Source organism: Setaria italica, chromosome IV (assembly GCF_000263155.2).
Source record: "Setaria italica strain Yugu1 chromosome IV, Setaria_italica_v2.0, whole genome shotgun sequence".
NCBI classification, from domain to species: Eukaryota; Viridiplantae; Streptophyta; class Magnoliopsida; order Poales; family Poaceae; genus Setaria; species Setaria italica.
In genome coordinates, this window is record NC_028453.1 from 32,727,332 (window position 1) to 32,738,808 (window position 11,477).

Consider the following 11,477-nt stretch of genomic DNA (forward strand, 5'->3'; position numbering starts at 1 on the left):
TTAATTCCGAATATTAAGTAATACGTACCAAATATTAAGTAAATCATGATTATTGTGAGTGACTCAGAGCTTGTGCGAGTGTTCATGTTTAACACAATTTTAATCATGAACAGAAAGAAACAAAAGAACCAGAAAAGGTTCAGAGTGTACCTAGGGGCAGGATCATTGCCGGAGGCAATGGGTGTGCTGTTCCCAGAACTGGAAGTATCAGATATTGTGCCTGAAACTTCGGTTCGGGCTATTCGATGTAGTCAATCAGAGTTGGTGCAGTAACGATTTGGTGCAGCGCAATCCCTCGAACGACCTCCAGGAAGTAGTAGGACATAGTCATTCGCAGCGAGCAGTCACGCAGAAGATGCGCTCCCCAAAAACTTGATCGCCTGCCTACTCGTGCAAGTGTCGCCGCAAGATGAAGTTTCGGAGGCCTGCTCTTGCAAGCTCTGTGCACGCAGAGGCTTGCGATGGAGATGTGAAAGTAGCAGCGGGTAGCAGCAGAAACGGACGAGAGAGTGGTTTTTCTCGTGCGCGTTAACCAAACTATAAGCATCTTTTTATAGACACAAGAGCAAGAAGATTCAGTGACCTTGGACACTGTCATAGGTGATTGATAGCCATTAACCAACCATCAGTTGCCAGTAACCTCCAGCCATTACTAGTCACTATCAATTACCAGTAACCCCCAACCATTACTAGTCATTGGTGTCAGCCTTTTAAACCACGTCAGTTACTAGTTACTAAACATAGCGTCAGTTACTAGTCATTAACTCATGATTAAAAACTGCAAAACCAGACCAAGCCCAGCCTACACATTACGTCGCCGCGCCGCGCCGCGGCTCAGCGAGCGAGCGCGCGCGTCTAGCACCCTTTCTCTCTTCCTCAACTTCTCAATTAGTGCACAGATAGTCCACCAAATTAAGTTGGTTAAGATACTCCTTAACTACCTATTTGGGATTAACCACTTTAACCACCTACCATTAATCATGGGCCTTAAGATTAAATGAAATAAATGGGCCTAGCCCAAATATTCCAACAATCCCCACCAAATTTTGAGTCACATAAGAAATGCTCTCAATTTCACTGCTGCTTTTATATACCAGTTTTCGATGGAGACTGTTAAGTTGAACATCCACCTAGAGGAGAGGCTACACTTATTCACAACTGATCAATGGACTATGCCTTGCATTGACAGTCTTGTGCAAACAAACTTGACCAAAACCCCTTTTCCGGTACTAGGCTGCTTAAAAGCATCCCCATGGTTTGGAGCGTATAAGTCATACTCCAGGCCTTTCATGAGTATCTAGAGATTACCCAATTCTCATAGATTCTGACCAGCGGTCGAACTCATATAGGTGCAATCCTTATAAGATGTTCTATAGGACAACATCTTTGCTTAAATAAGCCACTCAGATTACATTAAGGCAAAAGCCAACCTGCCTTACAGTTTGAAGAGAAATGCACTTTCACAGGAATGATCCTTATTCAAAGGTTTTCTTCTCTCAATCAACCAATGGCTTGTTTCACAATCCTAATTCACGGGATCTCCGATCACATAGGACAGGTTACCACCAAAGCTGACTCACTTACTGGGTCTCAAGCCCAATTCCCTAGATGCATTGTCTATCACATTTCGTGAAAGACCCTTTGTGAATTGATCTGATAGGTTTTTAGCCATTTGGATATAATCCAAAGCTATTACTCTGGAGCTTCTCAATTTCCTGACACTTTCAACCGCCTCTTTACATGCCTAGATGACTTCATGTTGTCCTTTGAATTGTTCGCTTTGACAATCACCGTCTGATTACCACAGTTCATTAGGATAGGCAGTATCGGTTTTTCAACCACTGGTAAATCCATTAGGAGTTCACGAAGCTACTCAGCCTCAACAGTGGCAGTATCTAATGCTGTAAGTTCTGCTTCAATAGTTGACCTCGTTAAGATGGTCTGCTAGCAAGACTTCCAGGAAACGGCGCCACCTTCAAGCGTGAACACATATCTGCTCGTGGCTTTTATCTCATCAGCACCAAAAATCCAATCTGAATCACTATAACCCTCTAGTACCCTTGGTTGACCAGAACAGTGAATCCCGTAGTCCGCAGTACCTTTTAGATAGCGCATCACTCTCTCTAGAGCATGCCAATGATCATCTCCCGGATTTGAAACAAACCGGCTTAGTTTTATCACAACAAACAAGATGTCAGGCCTCGTAGCACTAGCCAAGTACATAAGCGAACCAATAATTTGAGAGTATCTCAGTTGATCTCTTATTATCCTTTTGTTTTTCCTTAAAATCACACTAGCATCATAAGGTGTTGAAATAGGTTTACAGTCACTATAACCAAAGCGACTTAAAACCTTTTCCACATAATGGGATTGTAAGAGTATAACCCCACCATCACCTTCTCTTACTAGTTTTATATTAAGGATAACATCAGCCTCTCCCAAATTTTTCATCTTAAAGTTTTGAGATAAAAATTCATTGACTTCCTTAATCACATTAAGGCTTGTCCCAAAAATCAGTATGTCATCGACATACAAGCACAATATCACTCCTTCACCCCCACCAAAGCGATAGTACACACACTTGTCGGCTTCATTCAAAACAAAGCTAGCGGACATAAGAGTTCTATCAAACTTCTCATGCCACTGTTTAGGTGCTTGCTTGAGGTCATAAAGAGATTTTAACAACTTACACACCATTCCTTCTCGACCTTTTGCTACAAACCCATCTGGCTGATCCATATAGATCTCCTCCTCCAACTCTCCATTTAGGAAACTTGTCTTAACATCCATTTGATGAATGAGAAGACCATAGGAGGTTGTTAGGGAAAGTAACACTCGAATTGTGGTCAAACGAGCAACAGGTGAATAAGTGTCAAAGAAGTCTTCTCCTTCTTTCTGAGTATACCCCTTAGCCACAAGCCTCGCCTTGTACTTTTCAATAGTACCATCAGGCCTAAGCTTTTTCTTAAACACCCACTTGCATCCTACAGGTTTACACCCATAAGGACGATCAACAACCTCCCAGGTTCCATTAGACATAATAGAATCCATCTCACTCCTGACAGCTTCCTTCCAATAGTTAGCGTCATGAGAGGAATATGCCTCTTCAATGGTTCTAGGAGTATCATCCACAAGGTACAGAATGAAATCATCACCAAAGTACTTTGCAGTTCTCCGTCTCTTGCTCCTTTTAGGAGCTTCATTGTCATCCTCCTCTGGATTCCACACAAGTGTTTGTTTATTGTGTTCTGTCACATCGGTTGGGTCATCATTTGTAATAAATTCTTGACTAGCATTGCTAAAATCCTCTCGCATGGGAAAGATGTTTTCAAAGAATGTAGCATCTCTAGACTCCATAATTGTGCCAACATGCATGTCAGGCACTCCAGATTTTACTATTAAAAATCTATAACCAACACTATGAATAGCATAACCAAGAAACACACAATCAACTATTTTAGGTTTGAGCTTGCGTTTCTTAGTGATTGGCACACTCACTTTGGCCAAACACCCCCAAGTACACAAATAGGAAAGATTTAATCTTTTCTTCTCCCATTCCTCAAATGGAGTGATCTCTTTATTCTTTGTAGGAACACGATTCAGGACATGACATGTTGTTAATATAGCCTCTCCCCACCATTCCTTGGAAAGTCCCGCTGTATCTAACACTGCGTTAACCAAATCAGTTAGAGTGAGGTTCTTTCTTTCGGCAATCCTATTTGATTGAGGTGAATAGGGAGGCGTCCTCTCATGAATTATGCCATGTTCCTCGGAGAACAAGGTGAACATATTTGAAAAATATTCTCCACCACGATCTGACCTTACACGTTTGATTTTCCTTTCAAGTTGATTTTCTACTTCAGCTTTATAGATCTTAAAATAGTGTAAAGCTTTATCTTTTGACTTCAACGGATAAATATAGTAATATCTAGTGCAATCATCTATTAAGGTCATGAAATACTTTTTACCACCTTTTGTCAACTCGCCATTCATCTCACATAAGTCAGAATGAATTAGTTCAAGTGGTGCCAAATCCCTCGCCTCCGTAGCCTTATGAGGCTTGCGAGGTTGTTTTGATTTCACACATACATGACACTTAGAACCTTTGACTAAGGTGAATTTCGGAATTATATTCAAATTTGCTAACCGTGCCATACAACCAAAATTAACATGACAGAGTCGTGAATACCAAACATTAGACTCATCAACATTAACTACATTGTTCACAACTCTATTACATTCATCTGACAAAGATAAACAGAACAAGCCTCCGCATTGATAACCTTTACCAACAAATGTCCCATATTTAGACAGTACACATTTATTAGATTCAAAAACTAATTTAAAACTATCTCTACACAGTAGAGAGCCATTGACAAGATTCTTCTTGATGGTGGGGACATGTTGCACGTTCTTCAATCGCACGGTCTTTCCTGAAGTAAGCTTTAGATCGACCGTACCAACACCAAGAACATGCGCATGTGATCCATTCCCCATCAACAAGGAGCAAGTCCCCCTGACCTGATAAGATGAAAACAAGGAAATGTCAGCACACACATGAATATTAACCCTAGTATTAATCCACCACTCAGGTGAATGACAAACTGAAAGAACTGTAGGTAATAAATTACCATACCCCGACGTTCCTGCAGTTTCACCAATAACCATGTTCGGTGACTTTTTGTTGCCTTTCCATTTGCGGTTCTCACACTCACTGGCAAAATGACCAAGTTCACCGCAAACGTAGCAATTACCCTTGTTCTTCTTCTTCTTAAAAGTGGTTGTCTGCTTAGTCTTTTCATTGCTATCTTGCTTGTTCTTCTTCTCCTTCTTCTTATTGTGGAATCCATTGGGATTGTTCTTCTGCACCAGATTGGCACTAGAAGATCCAACAACCCCTTTCCCGCGAGTGTCTTTTGGCCTCGCCTTCTCTTCAACATCCAAAGATCCAATAAGATCATCAATGTTGAACTGTTGTCTCTTATGTTTCAGAGAAGTGGCAAAATCCCTCCAAGAAGGTGGCAGTTTAGCAATACCCTGCCACAAACTTGTCGAGCAACACACATGGGAAATGTTCGAATTCTTTCGCTAGTGCCTGAATCTCATGGGTCTGTTCCACTACAGAATAGTCATCAACCATCCTAAAGTCATAGAACTATTCCATGATATACAGTTCACTCCCAGCGTCAGAAACCCCAAACTTTGCCTCAATTGCATCCCATAGTTCCTTTGCAGACGGCAATGTGAGATAAATGTCCACTAGATTTTCCGCATGAACACTAATCACGGCACCTCAAAAAAGGTTATCGGCTGCCATGAAAGCTTGCTCCTCCTCTGGAGTAAACTATTCTGGCTTCCCCTTTGCGACGTGAATAATGTTCATAACAGTTAACCAAAGGATCATTCTATCATGCCACCGTTTGTAATTTGAGCCATCAAAAATATTTGGTTTAAGCGTAGTAGCAAAACCAACGACCATAAGCCTAACACAAATATCAAGTTTTTGGATTGTTAGAAATTTAGACATTTTACGGTATATATTAATTCCGAATATTAAGTAAATTATGATTATTGTGAGTGACTCAGAGCATGTGCGAGTGTTCATGTTTAACACAATTTTAATCATCAACAGAAAGAAACAAAAGAACCAAAAAAGGTTCAGAGTGTACCCAGGGGCAGGACGGCAATAGGTGTGCCATTCCCAGAACTGGAAGTATCAGACATTGTGCCTGAAACTTCGGTTCGGGCTATTCGATGTAGTCGATCAGAGTTGGTGCAGTGACAATTTGGTGCAGCGCAATCCCTCAAACGACCTCCGGGAAGTAGTAGGACGTAGTCGTTCGCAGTGAGCAGTCGCGCAGAAGATGCACTCCCCAAAAACTTGATTGCCTGCCTACTCATGCAAGTGTCGCAGCAAGACGAAGTTTTCGGAGGCCTGCTCTCGCAAGCTCTGTGCGTGCAGAGGCTTGCGATGGAGATGCGAAAGTAGCAGCGGGCAGCAACAGAAAGGGAGGAGAGAGTGGTTTTTCTCGTGCGCGTTAACCAGAGTATGAGCATCTTCTTATAGACACAAGAGGAAGGAGATTCAACGAACTTGGACACTGCCACTGGTGATTGATAGGCATTAACCAGCCATCGGTTACCAGTAACCTCCAGCTGTTACTAGTCACTATCAGTTACAAGTAACCCCCAACCGTTACTAGTCATTGGTGTCAGCCTTTTAAACCACGCCAGTTACTAGTCATCAACTCGTGATTAAAAACTGCAAAACCAAACCAAACCCACACATCACGGCGCCGCGCCGTGGCTCGGCACGGCTCGGCGAGCGAGCACGCGCACAAGTGGCACCCTTTCTCTCTTCCTCAACTTGATAGTCCACCAATTTAAATTGGTTAAGATACTCCTTAACTACCCATTTGGGATTAACCACTTTAACCGCCTAGCATTAATCGTGGATCTTGAGATTAAATGAAATAAATGGACCTAGCTCAAATATTCCAACCGTGCAGAGTGCAGAGTCCTCTTCCTGTTTGGCTTTTCAGTGGCTGATGGGTTCTTTTTTTTTGGCAGTTGCTCCTAGCAGTTGCACGCCATTTTCTCAAAAGTTTCAGTAATGCTGTGCAAATTGGCTTGTGTTAGACCTGCATAGATGTGTTCTTTATTCACTTAGCTGTAAGATGAAAAAAAAATGTTTATCACTTAACATATGGAAGCGTATATACTACATGATGTTCTATTGATTAAAATTGGAGGTTAGGTTTGATCGAATGGGTAACCTTTTGTTATTTATAAGGTACTAAGGTTTAATTTGGTGATGCATTTTCTGGGTATATGCAAGCACGCACGCTTCCACCGTTTGCCCCCATGAATCCAAAATGATGACAGCTGCTACGGTAAACAAACTAGAGAGCTGGTATATTCGGTCATAGTCCAGATAGGTAATGGGAAAAGTTCTTCGGGAATGACAAATGGATCGAGGGTTCATCGGTGGCTCAGTTAGCCCCATCCCCTGTGTGAGACAGTCTCACGAAGGACGAGGTGTCAGCAAACAGTCGAGCAGGGCTGCAGAATCGGAACTGGATACGGGCAATTCAGGGATCCCTATCGGTTTAGGCAATAGTGGAGTATCTCCAGCTATGGGACCGGATCTCTGATCAAAACTTAACGGAGGAAGAGGATGTTTCATCTGAAAATGGACTGCAAATGGTCAGTTCTCTTCAAAGTCGGCCTACAAAGCACTACTGAAAAACTGAGTATTCATCCCGAGGCTCAGTACCAGTTGCATTTTGGCCCGGTACTAACGTGAGTATTAGTATTGAGCCTAACGAATAGGTCCCCGTGAGCCCCTTTAGTACCGGATGGGGGCTCCACCCAGCACTAAAGTCACCCTTTAGTGCTGGACCCTTTAGTGTTGGGTGGAGCCTCCACCCGGTACTAATGTGCCTGAGAGCCTTTAGTACCGGGTGAAACCTACACCCGGTACTAAAGGTTTCCTCTGCCTCCCACCATCCGCGCGGCCTTATCCATCTGGTGCTCCCCGGCCCACGCAAGCCTTAATTTATCCATCCATCTCTCCATCCGCACACTCCCTCCGCCTCCCTCTCCATCGATCCGCACCGGCCCTCCCTCCCTCTAGGAGACCGGTGCCAACCCGGCACCTCCCTCCCCCTCCACCGGCCCCCTCCCTCCCTCCCCAGCCTCACCTTTCCTCCCCCCTCCGCTTGCCCCTCACCTCGTGCCTGAGGCGAGGAGCGGCGGCGGGGCGAGGCGCGGTGGTGGCGGCCGGCGAGATGCGGCGACGAGACCCGATGGATAGAGCGGCGGCGGCGGGATCCAGCGGATGAAGCGACAGTAGCGGGATCCGGCGGATGGAGCGGCGGTGCTGGGATCCAGCGGATGGAGCAGCGGCGGCGGGATGCAGGGGTGGCAGGGGCAGCAGGACGCGGGCCGGGGGCAGTGGGCAGCGGGGGTGGTGGCGGCGGCAGGATGCAAGGGTGGTGGCGGCGGCGCCGGCGGCGGGATGCGGGCCGGGGGTGGCGGGATGCAGGGCCGGGGGTGGCTGGTGACAGCGGGCTGCGGGCAGCGGCGGGGGGCTTGGGCTCGAGCTCGAGGGGGGGGTCGGGGTGCTGCTCGGGCTCGGGCCGATGGGGTGCGGCTCGGGCGGGGTGGGATTTCTTTTCTTTTATTTTTCAATACCCCTTTAGTACTGATCAATCGGTACTAAAAGCCCCCCTTTAATACCGAACTACCAATATCGGTTGCGAAACCGGTACTAAAGGAGGGTTTCCAACCAGTACTGATGGCGCATATTCTAGTAGTGAAGCCTTGCATCAGGGAAGTGTCCGGTTCCAGGAAGCGAAACGTATTTGGAAATCATGGGCTCCTCCAAAGGTAAAGTTCTTCATTTGGCTAGCATCACGGCAGCGGTTATGGACGGCGGACAGGTGTCGCCGCCACGGCCTCGATGCAAATGATTGTTGGTTTTGCGATCAAGAGAGGAAGACAGCTGACCACATTCTGGTCAACTGTTATTTGGTGAAGGAAATCTGGTGGGGAGTGCTCAACTCCTGCCGCTGCTTCTGCTCCTTTCCAAGCGCCATGCATCTGCAGGAATGGTGGTGCTACATGCGTTGTCGGCAGCAGCAATCTAGGAAAAAAGGGTTTGATTCCTTGTTCATGCTCACGACCTGGCGCATATGGAAATAGTGAAATACAAGGTTCTTCAGAGGTGAAAGCAGGACGGCTAATCAGGTTGTTGGGGTGGTGCTGCGGGAAGCGGCTTTATGGGAGACAGCGGGAGCTTCTCGCCTTGGTAGTCTGATACGTAAGTAATCGTTATAGCTTCTTACACTCTTTCTTGCTTAGGTTGTCTTTTGGTTTTTTTGTAATAGTTTGCTTCCAAAGCTCTAGTTTCTCAGGCATGTGCACCCCGTGCCCCGCGTTGTAATTCTTGCTTGTAACATAAACTCTCTTCTGCTTAATACAAAGATACGCAGAACTTCTGCATATTCGAGAAAAAGTCAATACTTTCTCCCTGTATACGTATCTACTCCACTTGTAGGATTGAACTTCATATGGAATTTCTACGAAATTCTTGTATTCTAATTAAACGTATATCCAAATTATTTAATTACACTTTTTTCCTATTTATGTGCGTTTTTCAGTAGCTGACGGGACGTTATTTCCCTTTGGTGAAAAAGCCAGAAATGATACTTCAATTATCTTTTCTAAAAAAAACACTGGCGTGACGCCTCAAAACAAAATGAGGTGCAACAGCAGGACATAAAGTGCCAAACACTTTATTTCCAGGGGTCAGAGCTGTATCCTGTCCTCCCGTACAATACTGCTTTGTGGAGTACATGTAAAGAGATCACACGCAAAAAAAAAAACTGCATTCCAAATGACTAGCTAGCGGAAACGGTGATCACCACAATTATTCAAGGGGGGGAAAAACCAAAATTCCTAGCACCTGAGTCTTAGACACCACACATGATTTCAATGACTAGGGGACATGAAAGAAAGAGGTTGAACTTCATATGAGGTGAAAAATACTGGTGTGACGCCTCAAAATAAAATGAGGTGCAAGTGCAACAGGAGGACATAAATCTTGCAAGTACCAAACACTTACTTTATTTCCAGGGTTCATAGCAGTATCCTCTCCTGCAATACTACTTTACGGGTACATGTAAAGAGATCACACGCAAGAAAAAAAAAAACTCTGCATTCCGCCCGCTTTTCTCCACATGCACAGTCTCGAAGTCACGCTCGCAACGTAAAAAACAACATTGGAAACGGTGATCACCACAAATATTCAAGAAAAAAAAACCAAAATTCCTAGCAACCTGAGTCTTAGAGACCACACATGATTCCAATGACTAGGGGACATGACATGAACTGATGCGAATCAAAAGTACCATATATTCCAAGGAGGTTGATGTCTCCTAAGCTGATATTCTTCGCTTATTCCTCGTCGTAGGATCCATTTTGTGCTCTTCACAAAGTATATCGAAAAAATAAAGAAAATACCTAGCCAACTCTAAGCGTCAAGTGCGGAGCATGAGCTGTTCCAAGTCATGATAACCACGTATCTGAAGAGAACTTCCTATTCATTTTGTCAATGACCAAGTGCACTTGTACCTCTATGTATTTTAAGGCTAATGCGCGTGAATCAGACAGGAATACATATTTGGATTTTGCGTCTGTTTTGTTATTAGTTTAATGATCAAAGTGAATAAAATTTTGGGGCATGCATTGAGGCGGCTCACACCTTTGAACAAAAAAAATGTTGCAGGCATGATAAAGAAGGTTGTACCCTACCGTCTATGCTTCCCCAGATGCAAGTGAGGCCAGATGCTACCTGCATGCATGGCTGCATCTGCTCTTCATCACGAGCATCAGAAAGGGATGCCCAAGAAATATGTATCTATAAGTTGCATGATGATATATGGTGACAAAAGCAGCATGAGGAGGCATGAGCAGAATATGAGATTAGTTGGGTAACCAACCATAAAAGTACACATTGATGATTCTTGACCAAGCATATCCACGCATAAGCGAGCCTACTCTTAATCCTATCCCATTTGTGCACTTTCTGAAGGAAGGCATGCACAACTAAACCACCTAACCCTTGCTGCTACAAGTGGATGTTGGATGCAGATAGTTGAATTTTTTTTTTTCACCAAGAACAATTTTTTTACCCTAAGTGTGAAATCATGTATTATGCGGATGGCAAAGTGGATCCGGACCCTCACAGTAGTCAAAGATCAAATATCTCAAACATTATGAAATAATTTGCGCATGCAAATGTCTACGGCATGGTCGTTTCAACCGTACCCCGAATTCACGAACTATCAGGAGCTAACCTCTTAATTTGTTTGCTATGCCTAGATGTTTTTTTCCCTGTCCATGAAATCCGTAGACATTGAAATTTCATTATTTGTAGGACATGCTACTGAGTACTGTGACTTTACTGATCTTGAAATTGCACCAGGAAGACCACCAAAAAAAATGCAATAAACCTAAAACAATGCTGCTATTTTTCCGTCATCCTTGAACTATATACTCCCTCCGTATAGGAAAAGGAAGTCGTTTTGGACAGCGACACGGTCTCCAAAGCATTACTTTGACTCCTTATTTTATAAAAATATTTATCAAAAAGTGATATATGTATATTTTTATGAAAGTATTTTTCAAGACAAATCTATTTATATGGCTTTCACATTTTCAAACTCAACAACTTAAAAAGTTATTCATGATTTATATTCCCAATGTTTGACCCAAACCTTGTCCAAACGACTTTCTTTTCCTATACGGAGGGAGTATGTGAACATTAAGGGGCTGTTTGGATACGAGGTGCTAAACTTTAACAGTGTCACATCGGATGTTTGGATGCTAATTAGGAGGACTAAACATGAGCTAATTATAAAACTAATTGCAGAACCTTGTGCTAATTCGCGAGACGAATCTATTAAGCCTAA